Here is a 14,234-nt window from a genome sequence, read left to right as displayed (position 1 = left end):
CTCTTGCAGCTTAAAATTTGGACAAGTTTGACAGAAACACATGAATAATTTTAAAAAAATAAAACCAGAAAATATAGCTGTTTGGGTAAGTGTTATTCAGTTACAAGCAACAGAGACTCAATGAAACTAGCTTAAACAGAGAGAGATTATTTTAAAGATATTGTCATGGGCTGCAACGTGTCTCCCCTCACCCCAAATTTATGTGTTGTGGTTCTAACCCCCAGTACCTTAGAATGTGATCGTACTTAGAGATAGTGTCTCTAAAGAGGTAATTAAGGTAAAATGAGGTCATTAGGGTAGGCCTTAATCCAGTATGACTGATGTCCTTACAAGAAGAGGAAATTTGGACACATACAGAGGGAGAAGACGGCCATCTACAAGTCAAGGAAGCCTAGAACAGATCTTTGCCTCCCGTCCCTCTGGAGGAACCAACCATGCTGACACCTTGATCTCAGACTTCTCACCTCTGGAACTGTGAGAAAACACAGTTCTGTTGTTTAAGCCCCCCCCCCAGTCTGTGCTACTGTGTTATGGCAGCCTTAACAAACCAATACAGATATCTGAGGAACAGTAAGGAGAACAGAGTAGCAAGGACATCTGCAGCTATCCTAGGACAGACTGGAGACCAGGGTGGGAGACTGGAGCTGGCAGGGGGCTCTGGATCCACGATGGCTCGAGAGCTCAGAGCAGCAGTTCGGCATCCTCACTCTGGTCCTCTGCCGTCAGGATGGCCCAGCACTTTCCATGTCTTTTCATTCTATCCCACTATAAACTACCCAAGTTTTTCCTCATTTTCAGTTCAAATTCCGCAGAATTTGAACAGATGATCTTTTCTTACCAGCCCTTAGGTACATGGCTGTGGACTAAGTGTCTCTGCAGTAAGTGCCCTTGTGCATGATGAGGATGAAGGAATATGGCCAGCTAAGCTGCAGGGACTGTTGTGGTGGGGCGGATGCCACATTTGCTGTATCTCAGTACAGTAAGGTGTTTACCTCTTTCAATACATTTTTTCAGATTTTAGAAGTGAACACTTCAAAAAAAATTAATTTTCCATCTCCTTGTTTACTGACTGCCACAGCTGTCTTTTTCAGATTTAGTTGTCTTCATTTGTGACTGCTTGGTGGGGGTGAAAATCTACTACTATTATATTTATGTTATCTCCTCCATACATTTTTAATGGTTTTTTGTTTTATGCATCCTATGTTTTGTACGTGTGTCGTTTATCCATTCATTCTGGTTATGTGTCCACCACTAGCTGCGCTTTTTATCATCATATGATGACCCTCTCGGTACTTTTCACCTTAATTTTTTCCTGAAATTAATATTGTAACCTGCAATTTTGTCCTGTTCATTTAATCAAAGAAAAGATTCCTTATTCGTATCACAATTGGTATTCCAGTTAATTTATTGTATTCACAGGCAATTTTAACTATTTAGTCAACTTACTTAAATATAGCTTTTAAGAGTCAGACCTCAATTTGAGATTTGCCTTCGAGTCATGTTTGGAGTAAAGATCATCTTTTTTGCAAAGTTACTAAAGGTCTGAACAGGTCTTTCTGTTGATTTATCAAAGGAACAAAATTTGACCAGACACTCCTTTCCCTCTGAGGGTCCTGTGGTTGTCCTAGACCTTTGGACTTTTTTATATCCCTGGACAAATCTGCGGTCACTGAAAACTCTTTACATATTAATTGGGTCATTCACACGATCTTTTTTCCCTTTTGCTTAAATGTTTTGTGAAAATGTACTTTTGGTTCTAATTTAGTTGGAAATAAACTTTATTGTAACTAAGATATGAGCTCCTTACTATTAAAATTGGAAGTAAAAGGAAAGAATTAAATAGCTATCTTGCTTTTCCTGTCCAAACTGTAGTTCAGGGTAACAAAACGGGCTTAGTTGATGAGGGAAGAATTTCAGCTAATAAATTCTTACTGGTTGGAGTGATAGAATTTGAAAGCAATACTTACAGCTCTTTATGAGATAATTGATTCAGGGGATGATTATCAGTAGTTGAAAGTTTTAGATGAAACAGCTCAGGCTGTTACTATTTGAATGCTCTGTTCAATCTTAACATCATGACAAGTGGGATAAGGCAGACATGAGCCTCCTGATGTGACGTAATGTGAAGGAATATCCAATGAAGTTTTCTTGTCAAAAAAGTGAAACCTGAATCTCTAAAGCTACTTCCACTTACAGCAAATACAGGGGATGAAGGAGTAAGTTAAATTACAAGGCCAAGGAAGTTAACAGTCACATCCAGAATGTGGGACATTTTATAAAACAACTAACACTGGTTTCTATAACAAGTCAATGGTGTGAGGGTACAAAGGGAGGGAAACTCCTCTAGGTGAAAAGAAACATAAGAGTCATAGGTGTGTGGCCCCTGTTTGGATCCTGATTTAGCAAATCAACTCTAAGAAGACATTTTGATACAAGCAAGGAAATTTGATAATTAACTGGGTATTAGATGTTATGAAGGAAATATTGTTAATCTTGATGTGTGTAATAATGATATTGAGTTATGTAAGAAAATGTCCATTTTTAAAGAGACAGTTGGAACCTATGAGTCCTTTCTAAATCTAAGCTAAACTCTTCTATCATATTGGAGAAATCGCCTTTGGTTTTCAGCCCACAGAGCTATGCTGTCATTTTTATGGGGAAGACTGCATGACCTTAGGCAAGTCACCTTTCCCCTAAGGCCTGTGTTTTCCCGTTGTACCGTGAAGGCACTGGAATCAGCTGATGATCTCAAAAGTGTCTTTGCAGATGTAACATTGAATTTTGACTTCCTTATCTATTTACCTGTATTTACTTATCTTTATTACCTCCATTACTCCTCTACAAATATTTCATTATTGTTGGGTTAGCAATCAAGAAATGTGTTGGGTCTGCCATTTTAATGCTCCCTTGCTTCTTCTAAGATAAGGAAGTACCAAGGAGTTGGAAGTGAGAGAGCAGGTGCTTGATGTCCACTCTAGAGATTTACCTGAAGACAGCTCTTACAGCTTTCTGCCTTCTCTTCATGCCCTGTCTCGAGGTCCTAGAGTCTCTGTTCCCAGATCATTACCCTGTTATCATTAACGTTATCTTTAAATACCTCTACCGTACACAATAACTGTTGGTTTGGGAAGTGGCCATGTGGTGGTGTTGGTAAGAGCTTTATTGCTTGCCATGTGGCTGTTGCCTAGTTACAACCTTTTCATCTCAGCAAAATGGGAATAATAATACCTCACAAGATTTTGGTAGGAATTAAATGAGATAGAGGGCAAGTACTTAGCTTGCGTTTAGGCTATTTAAGCACAAAATATAAATAGTAGCTGCTGTTTTTATTATTGTTTTTGTTGAACTAATATCCTAGTTTTAAGTACTAACTTAATTCTGGGCAAACAGGTCATCTTGGTGATGGCTTAGATTGATGTGAATGGTGCCTGTAGACCAGGATTTCTCAGCCTTGGCACTGTTGACATTTGGGGCCAGATGATTCTTTCTTGTGGGGGCTGTCCTGTGCATTGGGGGACGTTAAGCAGCATCTCTGGCCTTAACCTGCTGGATGCCAGGAGTACCACCCATCCCTAGTGGTGACAACCAAAAATGTCTTCAGACATTGTCAAGTGTCCCCTGGGGTTGGGGTGGGGAGCAGAATCACCCTTGGTTGAGAAGCACTGCTGTAGAGTAAGGATGCCACTTCAGGGTGCAGTCTTCTCTTGAGCACCCTGAGAATAAAACAGGGACGACAGTAGGTTTGCAAGTCTTGTAGGGTTTTCTTTGTTTTTCTTTTGTTTTTTTGGCCGCAGCTTGCGACACGCGGGATCTTAGTTCCTGCATGCCAGGGATCAAACCTGCGCCCCCTGCAGTGGCATCTTAACCACTGGACCACCGGGGAAGTCCCCAAATTCTGTAGCTTTTTATCTGTAGTTCCAGGAAGGGCAAATGGATTCCATTGTTTCTTTTCTAATTCAATCCATCAAATCTATCTATTATATTGATCTGAAAATGAATAATGAATAAAATGAATAAATCTCTTTATAAAATGAGTAAATCTCTTTATAAAATTCTCCTAAAGAATAACTGATTTCTCACTGTTTGATTCCACTTACACGAGGTACCTAGAATAGTCTAGTCAAATTCGTGGAGTCAGAAAGTACACTGGTAGATGCCAGGGGTGGAGAGGGGGAATGGGGAGTTAGTGTTTAATGGGGACAGAGTTTCAGTTTAGGAAGGTGAAAAAGTCGGGAGATGGATGATGGAGAGAGTTGCACAACAAGGTGAATGTACTTAGTGCCACTGAACTGTACAGCTAAATATGGTTAAAATAGTATATTTTCTATTATGTGACTTTTACCACAATAAAAAAAACACTAAAAAAAAGCATAATTGATTTCTCTAGCACATGTGTAGCAGCAACAGACACCTATGCCCTCTATTCAAAGATCCAGTTTGGTCTTTGTTCTTGAACTTGGACAGGAAACTTTTAGTCCAGCTGTAGTTCCACTAACCAGTATGTCCTGGAACTAGTCCATATACTTGGCCTCCGTTATGTCAGGGCCAAGGCCTGGACAGCCTTTGAGGGACAGCCTTCTTCCTCCTCTCGCTCTCCACCTTGTTGTCCAGTCTACGGTTTCCCTCGCCTGCACTCCCCTTCTCCACAGGGACTGATCCTGCTCGGAACTCCATCCTACTTGCCCTGAGTCCTACTGCCCTTTAACTAGTTCCCCTCGGCAAGAGTTGGTCCTGTTCTTTTGATCACTAAAATAAAATATTTTTGTTTATTCACTTATACTAAATGAATTCTTCCTTTCCGTTTTGACAGCTAGCCTTCTACAGTCTATTGCTTTCATTTTGTTATTTAGAAAATAAGATTCGATACTTTCTGTTTGCGACACTATAATAGATGCTGTTAGAAGAGCGAGAAGATGACTAGAACAGCAGTTTCTCTTCTCAAGGTTGTTCTTATCTATTCAGAAGAAGTAAAGGAGACTGGAGTATAATAAGAGGTACAAATAACTAGAACCAAAGGGCAGATGTTATTTTGGCATTGTATAAGGAAGATCTTTATTAGAGCTTTCTAACAATGAATGGAGGTAATTTGGTATAGTGGAAAGAGCCAAATCTTTTGAGTCAGACAGTCCAGGGTAAATCTGTTTAATCAAATATTAGCTGTGTGATCTTAGGCAAGTTACTTAACCTCTCTGATCCTCAGTTGTTTTTGTGTGTGTGTTTTCATTTGTAAAAGTGGAATAAATAATACCTTCTTGAGTTGTTAGGACAAAATAAGATGATTTTTAAAGTGGCCCGCATAGTAACTGATAGAAGGCATAAGTAACTACAAGTTCCTGCCATAGTTAGAGGTAAGATAAAGATGGCATGACCCTCAGAGAATCCACTTTGGCAGGCAGTATGACTAGGCTGAAGTCATCTCAATCTAGGCTCTGGACCCTTAGCTTTTTAGCTTCTAAAATTCCTGTCAGAGCACCTAGAAGAGATCAAATTCAAGAGACTGACTCACTAAAATTTAAGAGACTTGTATATGAACCAGAATGTTGATTTGCAATGAGGACTATTCATTTTTATCATTTGGAATTTGCATTTTTCCCAACCAGGGCACACCTTCTCGATATTGAGTAGGGAAACCAAATTAGTAGGTGGGTGGTTGTTTGAAGAGTCTTCGGATCAGAACAAGTGGAAGTGGCAAATCTCCACAAGCATTTCACTAGGAGGAAATATCCCTTCTTCACAAAAACTGGGTGAAACAGTGCTTCTCCATAACAGAACATGTTTTTCTAAATAAATACAAAGTTTATATTCATCAGTCTCTCTTCCTTTACAGCCTAGGGTCTGGTGAACACAGAGTTGTCTGGCTTTTGCTTTCTTAGATTCCATGCTGACCATTCCCCTTTCTAATGAGGTTTTTCTTCAGTTTAGTGCTGAATACTGTTGATTACACTTAAGCATTCTCAGGTATGATCTTATTCCTGGTATGCTGCTTTGGGATTATACCCAAACCTCCAAGTTTAGCTTATTCCTAAAACACATAAGACCTGTATTTACTGAAATTTTGGGCATCCTTTCTACAGAAAACGATCTCCTTCCATCTCACCCATTTTGTGTATATTTTACTTGTTAAGTTTCAGTTTTAGAGGATTCTGGTGGGCAAGTGGTGGGACAGTGCCATGTAGTGAAAATAGTTCCCTTTCCTTCATTACCAAAAGTTAGTTAGTTAGTTAGATAGTTCGTTTTCCAGTTCTATGATATTAAGAAGCGTAAGATCATCCGTCGTGTCTGTGAAACAAGCAAACATGCCTTGAGCTGAGAGTTGTATCAAAGAACTTGTAAGGTGCCTTCCAACTATTTTATTTTATGATTCTAAAACCTGCTGTTATCTCTTTGTTGGATTTCTTGGCTTTAGTATCTAGATCCATCCTCTTCGCTCACATTCTTTTATCGTTTTTTACTTATTTAGCATCTCACATGTTTAATAGGTTTATCTCTTCTTTTGCCAAAGCATTTTCAGTGTCAGTTATACCTTGCTTCCAATTCTGTAGTGTTGTCATCTAAAAAAAATTCTGAGAAGATCTTATTAACATGAACAGTGTTCCTTTGAGAATAAATTATAATCAATCTTTGAATCCTGCTTATACTTTGTATAATTTTTGCATTTGGAAAATTAATTTTTTTCAAAGTTCTTACTATTTTCTTTGTATGTATGGAAAACTTTTTAATGGCCCAGATTTAATTTCCTTATTTTTATGTAATTATCTTATCTTTGCAGTTATTAATGAAAATTTTCATTCTCAAACAGTGATTTTATTGGTATTTAATGAAATTTGAGCAAGGGATGATCATTTTGCTGCTGTTCATTCCACCATCTTGCCCAAACTCCTTCTAATCATTTTTCACTATTATTTGTTGAGTAAAATAGAGCATCCTGTATTATTTTAATCAGTATCTTATGAAATCCATAAATCAACTCACTGCTGGCCAGCGTCAGATCCCATGTTCCTAACTACCCTTTGTATACGTATACCACAGGCGCAGGAAAAGGATGGGGATAAAGCAGCCATACGTTTCTTATATGAGACATGTTCTTGGACCCCTCTCTGGTCGCAGGATATTGCAAGTTGGATATCTCTTTAATAAACACCTTCCCTAACCCCAGTGCACCTCTGAGCACAACCACGAAGTGCTCTTAGTGGGTGGGGTGAACAGGAGACTCCGAAGGCATTCTCCCCGAAAACCTCAATTTAAACCCGCCCCCATGCCTCTGCTTAATCTGTGACCACTAAACACAGTCAGTTTTCGCCTCCCAGCTCCTTAATCCAGACCCTTCCCTTATTGCACTTACAGAAGGCAGCCTTTGAGATGTCCTCAGTGATTCTTATCAGCTCACTTCTGAAGAATAGAATACAATGGAAGTAATGAGATGTCAGTTTTGAGATTAGTTATAGAGAGACTATAGCTTCCATTTGGGGTATTCTCTCTTGCTTTATCTTGTATCACTCACCCTGGGTGACGCCAGCTGCCCTGATGCAGCCCTGCAGAGAGGCCCGTGTGAGTGAGCTCGAAGCAGGTCCTTTCCAGTTGAGCTTGGAGGTGACTACAGTTTACAGCAGCAGCCTCTTGAAAGACCCTGAGCCAGAACTACCTGGCTAGGCCCTCCCTGATTAATGACCCACAGACACCGAGAGATAGTAAACGTTTGCTGTCTTCAGCCGTTATGCTTTGGGGTAATTTGTTATACAGCAGTAGATAGCCGATACACTGCCCTAGGCTCCTTTTGCCTGGCGTGCTTCAACTGAAACCTTCTAATCTTCTGAGTCCCTGCTTTTTCTTCAGAACCCAGTCTAGTCCCAGACTGGGTGGTTTTCATCTTAACTTCAGCCAAGGGCACACTAGTTAACCTCTCTGTACCCTAGCTACTTCTTCTTTAGAATGTGAGGAATTGGTTGGGTCAGGTGATTTCCAGATCCCTTTCAGCCCTAAAGTTCTTTGCTTCTGTATTTCCCCAGGCCCTGACTCCAGTTTCATTAAAAAATAAATAAATAAATAAATAAATAAATAAATATGAGAAGTAATAGTTAGAACCAACCAAACTTTATTCATGCCGGGGACCTTGCTTCCCAGGTTGACCTACAGGAGACAAGGCAGCAAGCAGACTGGGCTCCTGGGGGCTGCACCCAGAGGTAGCAAAACTGCATCTGTCTTGCTGAAGCTTCGGAATCTCCTCAAAATCCTCAACTTCTAGAATTTCTTTCTTTCTCCGTCATTCTTAATTGCCACTTCACCTTGGCCATACTGACCTCAGACAGTTAGGGTAGCCCTGGGAAAATGAGAGGCAGAAGCACAACAGGGAAGAGCCCGGAGAAGTCCGGCCTTAGGTCAGCGTGCGAGATGGCTGACTTCTCATTCCAAGACTTGTAGAAACTGATGTTTGTAAATACTCCAGGCTCATTGGTTCCGATGCAGTTTGATTCCCAGCTCACCACTCCTGCGAGGACCCAGAAATCCTCCACTTTACACGTCAGGGGATCTCCTCTACTGCCCTGGGGGAGAGAGAAAAGATGGCTGGACCATGCACGGGGCAAAGGGAGAGACTCCAATAATTTAGCCACGAGCGGTGGAGTTAGGGCCTATCCAGACACTTCTGGGTTCACGCAAGGACCCCGAAGCTACGAGACATGGAGGAAGCACACTGGGGAATGGAAGGGCTCTGAAAGGTGCCTATAGGATGGATTCTTACTATGCACTGATTGTCTGCCCCACTGGGAGCCTGGAGCAGATCATGGCTTCACTGATGGGCTCGACTCCATGCAACGAGCTTTCTTTCTATAGCAGTTATTGCATGTCTGGAGATCACTGAGGGGCACTTTTAGCTCCTTCAGTGTATAAGATGGTTTCATAGCTGTAAGGTCAAAAAGAGTCAAAGTTGTCTTAAAAAATTAGGAAGCAACTTTCAGCTATGGATAGAGCTTTCATGCCTTTGATTTTCAGGGATAGCTCTGATTTCAAGTTTCTGCCCCCATAACAGGCAGCACTCTGATTTCTGGTTTGGCAAATGGTCTAAAGGCTGAGTTCCCTGGGTCTGAACAAGACTGATGGCAGTTGCTCCTGCTGTACCACAAAAAACAGAAGAATCTTTTGATTCAGAAAAACCTAAAATCATGAAAGATGTAGGATTAAGTTGTTTGGCTTTGGAATATATTTTTATATTACATAGAACATAAGAAGGTGGATCTAATGGATTAAGAAGAATCAAGACTATTGAGGGCTTCCCTGGTGGCACAGTCATGAAGAATCTGCCTGCCAATGCAGGAGACACAGGTTCAAGCCCTGGTCTGGGAAGATTCCACATGCCGCGGAGCAACAAAGCCCGTGCGCCACAACTACTGAAGCCCACGTGGCTAGAGCCCGTGCTCTGCAACAAGAGAAGCCACTGCAATGAGACGCCTGTGCACCACAATGAAGAGTAGCCCCCGCTCGCTGCAACTAGAGAAAGCCTGCATGCAGCAATGAAGACCCAATGCAGCCAAAAATAAAAATAAATAAATTTAAAAAAAAAAAAAGGACTATTGATACATAGCCCTACTCTCCTAGTCTGACCTGGGACCTGCTGAGCACTCTTAACTTTCCTGGATCCATCTTTGTGTCTACTTCCCCCTACCCACCTACCCACACACACTCTACCCAGGTGCCAAAGAAGAACTGACAACTCTCCTTAAATTCATTGCCCTGTCCTTTTTACTTTTAAGGTCTTAGTAGTATTGTGAAACAAGAGCAGAAGCAGATGTAAATAAGCAAAGCAATTACAGCAGCAGAAGTATGAAGGAGGCAGAGGGAAGCTGGGGGTCGAGGAGAACTGAAGTCCGCAGTACCTCGGATTAATTGCCAGAGAGCGAGAGCGCACCGTATCTGGTGCCAGGAGTGGGATAGAGAGTAGGGGGAGGGACTGTCAGTGGAGGAAACAGCTCAGAAAGTCTACTTATCCTCACATTGGGATATCCCAGAATTGCCCCATCCAGTCACCCAGCAGGAGGTTGAGTTCTTCAGCTGGACTGCCGATGAAGGGAGGCAGATGGGCAGGACAGAGGGGCCAAAGGAAACCAGGTGGGCCAGTTCTGCCACAGCAATGGCGCTGGATGCATTTCTCTGGAAGTCGGGGTACGGAACAATCCTGGACACGGTGATGATCATCGTTTTGGAGTCTTGGTGACCAGAGACCTGAAGTGACCCCACCAATACCTTGTATTTTCTGGTGTCCTTAGACCTGAGAAGAAGAGGAGCAGAACAAGTACCGTGGGTTTCTTGTGACTCTGTCATGGAGTGTCACAGCAGAGCCCAGAGTTCTGGAGGTTGTATTTTTTGTCTAGCTCTTCCTAAGCATATGTTCCTTCAATAAGTGCTGAGCATCGCCTGAAAATATAAATGAGACTTAGACATGATCTGGCCCTCACAGGGCTTTTGGTCTCAAGGATGGTGTGTGTGTGTGTGTGTGTGTGAGAGAGAGAGAGAGAGAGGGTGGAGGAGAGGGAGGGAGGGAGAGAGAGAACACACAAGTAAACAGGTATAAAATTTTAAATTGTGATAAATTTTATGAAGAAAACAGGATTTTGAGGTAGAGAGTAAAAGATGGGAGAAGAGCCTATGAATTGGTGATCGGGGAAGGTCTCGTTGAAGAGGTAACTTTTCAACTGAGTCCCACAAGGTGGGAGTCAGCCATGAGAAGAGCCATAAGGAAGAGCATTCCAGAGGAAATAGCGTATGCAAAGGCGCTGAGCGTAAGAAAGAGCTTGGCAGTTTCTAGGAACTGAAGTATACCTGGAGTAGAATGGGATGATGTTAGGGAAATGAGCAGATACCTGGCAATTCATGGCTTATAGGTTTTATTCTAGGTGCCTGAGCAGCGACTGGAGGATTTGAAGGAGGGAATGACATGATCCTGCCTCTGACTTTTAAAAAAAATCACTTTCTTGTGTGTATGAAGGTAGCAAAACTTATTTTGCTATTGCAGTGGTCCAGAACATTTGTGCTGGAGTCAAAGTATTCTGTGGAAGTAAAACTGAAGAATTTGTGTGTGCAGTGAATATGAAGGGTGAGGGAAAGTGAGGCTTCATATTTCTGGCTTGAGCAACTGGCTGTGTTGTTGAATGAGATGGGAAGAAAGGGAGAGAAAAGGTTTGGGGATATTGCTGGTGGTAGAATTTTGGTTCTCTTTTGATTACATCATCTTTGAGATACCAGTGAGATATCTGAATGGAAATGCATCAGAATTAGAGTGTGGGGCTGGTGATGTAAATGTGGATGTTAACAAATCTATGACATTTTAAACCATGGGAATAGATGAGGCCACCTAGGGAGAGTGAAGAGGGCTCAGAACTGTGCATCCAGAGTGGTGTGAGGTGTGGGCATGCAGTAGAGGGAGTGGCTCCCCCTGGGGAATGTCTCCTTGGGTAGAGAATTAGATGGGGGGTGGCGGGGGTGTGTGACATTTTCTAGGCACTCATTTCAGTCAAGATGATTGTCAGATGTAAAGAAACCCGAAGTCTAAGAGTAGTCGTATTGAGCTGAGAGCTAGGGCAGGAAACATTTGGACCCACTTCTTAGGCACAGATACTGTATTGGGCAGTGCAAGGTAAACTCCTCTCTGACCTCAGCTCAGGAGGTCCAGTCACCCTCGTCCCTGATGGGTCTGCCCGAAGCAAGGCCCCGCACTCACCAGAAGCAGCTTGCCACCGTCAGTACCCACTGCTTTCAGATGAGGGTGGCCACACAGATGTGAAACAAGCCCTGGCGGTTGCTGACCTGCCAGGGCCACTGCCCCACGTTGGCCTCCGTGCCTGAGGCAGTGCCAGGTAAGACCGCGGGCTGCCCACAGACTGCGGACAAAGTGGAGAAAGTCCTGGGAGGCCTGCCCCCTCCCCACACTGGTGTCCCCTCCTCCCTCCTCCTTCACCCCATCCCCCCGCCCCCCCCATGCTGGCCCTGGCTGGGGCACCTTACTTGACGTCACGAGATTCTTTGGTTCCTCCTCATCTGTGCCTAGGAAGAGAAAAGGTGGACCGCGGGGACACCCAGGACGGCTTCTTATTGCCAAGGGCGGCCCACACCCCAGGCCCTGTGAAGCCTCCGCCTGGGACTCTCCTCACCCCGGGGGTTCACCTGAGATCCCCAGCAGAAGGGGCAGCAGGAAGACGCAGCCCGCAGGGCCCATGTTTCTGTCCTCAGAGCCAGCACCTCCTGCTTTCTGGACTCAGGCTCCCAGGGCGAGGCCCGCCGGGGAGGAGAGGGGCGGGGCCCGCTTCTCCTCCTAGCTGGATCCTCGGCTTCACCCCCTCCTGTCCTTTGGTCCTCACCCTGGCCAGCCCGGATACTGAAGGGTGCAGCTGCAGGACACAGGGGGCGGAGCTAGAGCCCGAGGCACCGCCTGCTGTCCGGGCAGAGCAGGGTGCCTGGGCTTCCTGCCTGTGGGGGGAGGAGGGGCCGTTGGGGGAGGGCGCTGGAAGGAGCAGGGCTCACACAGTGCAGAGGCCCCGGTGTGGGCCGAGGCCAGGCTCCCAGGCTCCCTCTGCTCCCTCTGCCACATCTCAGGGACTTGCCCTAGTTGCTCCCATCTTCTCCCCCGCCCCCCGGCCGAGGGTGAACAGTCCAGGGCAGGTCCCTGAGCTTGGGTCACGAAGGGCTGTGCAGAGGGCTGCCCCAAGTCCTTGGCCTCGAGAACGGCTACGGGACTGACAGGAGAAGATAAAAAAGAGGAAATAAGCCAGTCAGTTAGCTGACCAATGTGCCCTGCTTCCTCACTTTCCCTTTGCTGCTTCAGTCTCTACCTGTTGTAACTGGTTCCTTGCCTCCCTAAGTCAGGGAATATTTATTGGATGTTTATTGTGTACAAGGAGCAGGACCTATAAAGGGGCATGAATCATGGGGGCGCCTGACCCCCAGGAGCTGACAGTCTAGTCCGAGAGAGGCGGAGTAAGGAAGTAACCCTGGAGGTTTTGCCTTATGATTGGTACCCTGTTCATTACAAAAGGAGGGGCGGGTGGCTCTGAGACCCGAGGGCAGAGCGCTGGGTCCTGGATCTGGTCCCAAGTGTTGAGCCCCTTTCCTGGCTCCGCCACAGACTGGTTTTGAGAACTTTTAAAGTTAGACAAGACACAGAACCTAAGTGCTGAGCAAGTGTTGCTGCTGTTTTTAAAAACATGGCAATGCTGAGACAGTTATTGAGACTCTAACGTTCCATGCCTGTTGCTTGGCACAGGAGGGCATCATGGGTACATAAAATGAACGGGATTAGAAGGCCTGTGGGCGTAAGGGGGAGCTTATACTTGCAAATATCAAGAATGGGATTATTACAGTTACTGAAATCAAGAATTTATTTAACTTGAAGCTTTCAAGAGCAAGGTGTGGGGGAAAAAAAAGATGAACTACATAGCTCACATCATCTGATAATAGGAACCATATTCTTTAGTCAGGAGATAACTTTTTCCCCCTTGGCAATTAATTCAATGAGTTTGTTACAATAGTATAAAAAGCACATTTATAGGTGACTAAGAAACATTTCTTGTTTTTTATATTATCTCTCACTGAATGGCGATGCCATCATTTTGAATCACGATTAAGTCATTTCTGTGAAGAACTAAACTAACTTAAAAGAAGTATTGATATTTCTCGTTATGTAACTTGAAATAAAAGTAGAATTTAGAGAAGATGCCTCTTGCCGCTTTCAGATGCCACTCTTGCCAGCTGTGCTTTGGTGGGGTCCACATTCTCTAGATACCCTTTGGACTGTCTTGACATTTTACTGATGTTTTATTTCCTAAGGAAGCTGGCTCTTATTGCTGCCTCTATGATATCCCTCCTCAGCTTTGCCTGGTTGTCAGCTGTAGGAAGGACAGTTCCAGAGCCAAATGAAAGTACCAAAGACCTCAAGATACCAAGTCTCTTCTGTCCCTATTTAGAAGAGAATAGATAACGTCTCAGAATAGAAAACAAAAATGATTATAGCCATGAGGCTAGAAGTTAGATACCAGTATTAAGATACTAATGTGTATAATTAATAGTGTAGACAATTAAAAATTCTAGAGCAGGAAGGACTGTTTAAAATCTTTGTTATAATTCAAGTTTTTTTTTTTTGGTTTACAAAAAGAATGAACTGGTGTCTACAAATATTAAATTGATTCTAAACAGCTTAACATGATCAGTTACAGAAGCTTGACAGTATTTTACGTTTGCGTAACATTTTC

At 43.5% G+C, this 14,234-nt stretch overlaps 1 protein-coding gene, 1 long non-coding RNA gene and 1 pseudogene across 19 annotated transcripts in view; 1 reads left to right on the top strand and 2 right to left on the bottom strand.

Annotated features, from left to right (window-relative positions):
• Nucleotides 1–14,234, top strand: part of SH3D19 (SH3 domain containing 19) — a 191,167-nt gene that overhangs the window by 31,556 nt on the left and 145,377 nt on the right. The gene's annotated exons all lie outside the window — the stretch shown is intronic.
• The window catches only part of LOC309661654, a 101,576-nt gene that overhangs the window by 33,403 nt on the left and 53,939 nt on the right, over nucleotides 1–14,234 (bottom strand). The gene's annotated exons all lie outside the window — the stretch shown is intronic.
• Nucleotides 8,075–12,351, bottom strand: LOC309661596 (serine protease 48-like; annotated as a pseudogene). The gene is made up of 6 exons (XR_014268379.1): nucleotides 12,154–12,351; nucleotides 11,995–12,033; nucleotides 11,711–11,870; nucleotides 9,987–10,261; nucleotides 8,738–8,899; nucleotides 8,075–8,540 (listed from the first exon to the last, which is right to left on the bottom strand). The product of XR_014268379.1 is annotated as a serine protease 48-like (transcript).

Source organism: Balaenoptera physalus (assembly GCF_965194825.1).
Source record: "Balaenoptera physalus genome assembly, chromosome: 5".
In the NCBI taxonomy this organism is placed as follows: domain Eukaryota; kingdom Metazoa; phylum Chordata; class Mammalia; order Artiodactyla; family Balaenopteridae; genus Balaenoptera; species Balaenoptera physalus.
This window is presented reverse-complemented; position numbering and strand designations above follow the sequence as displayed.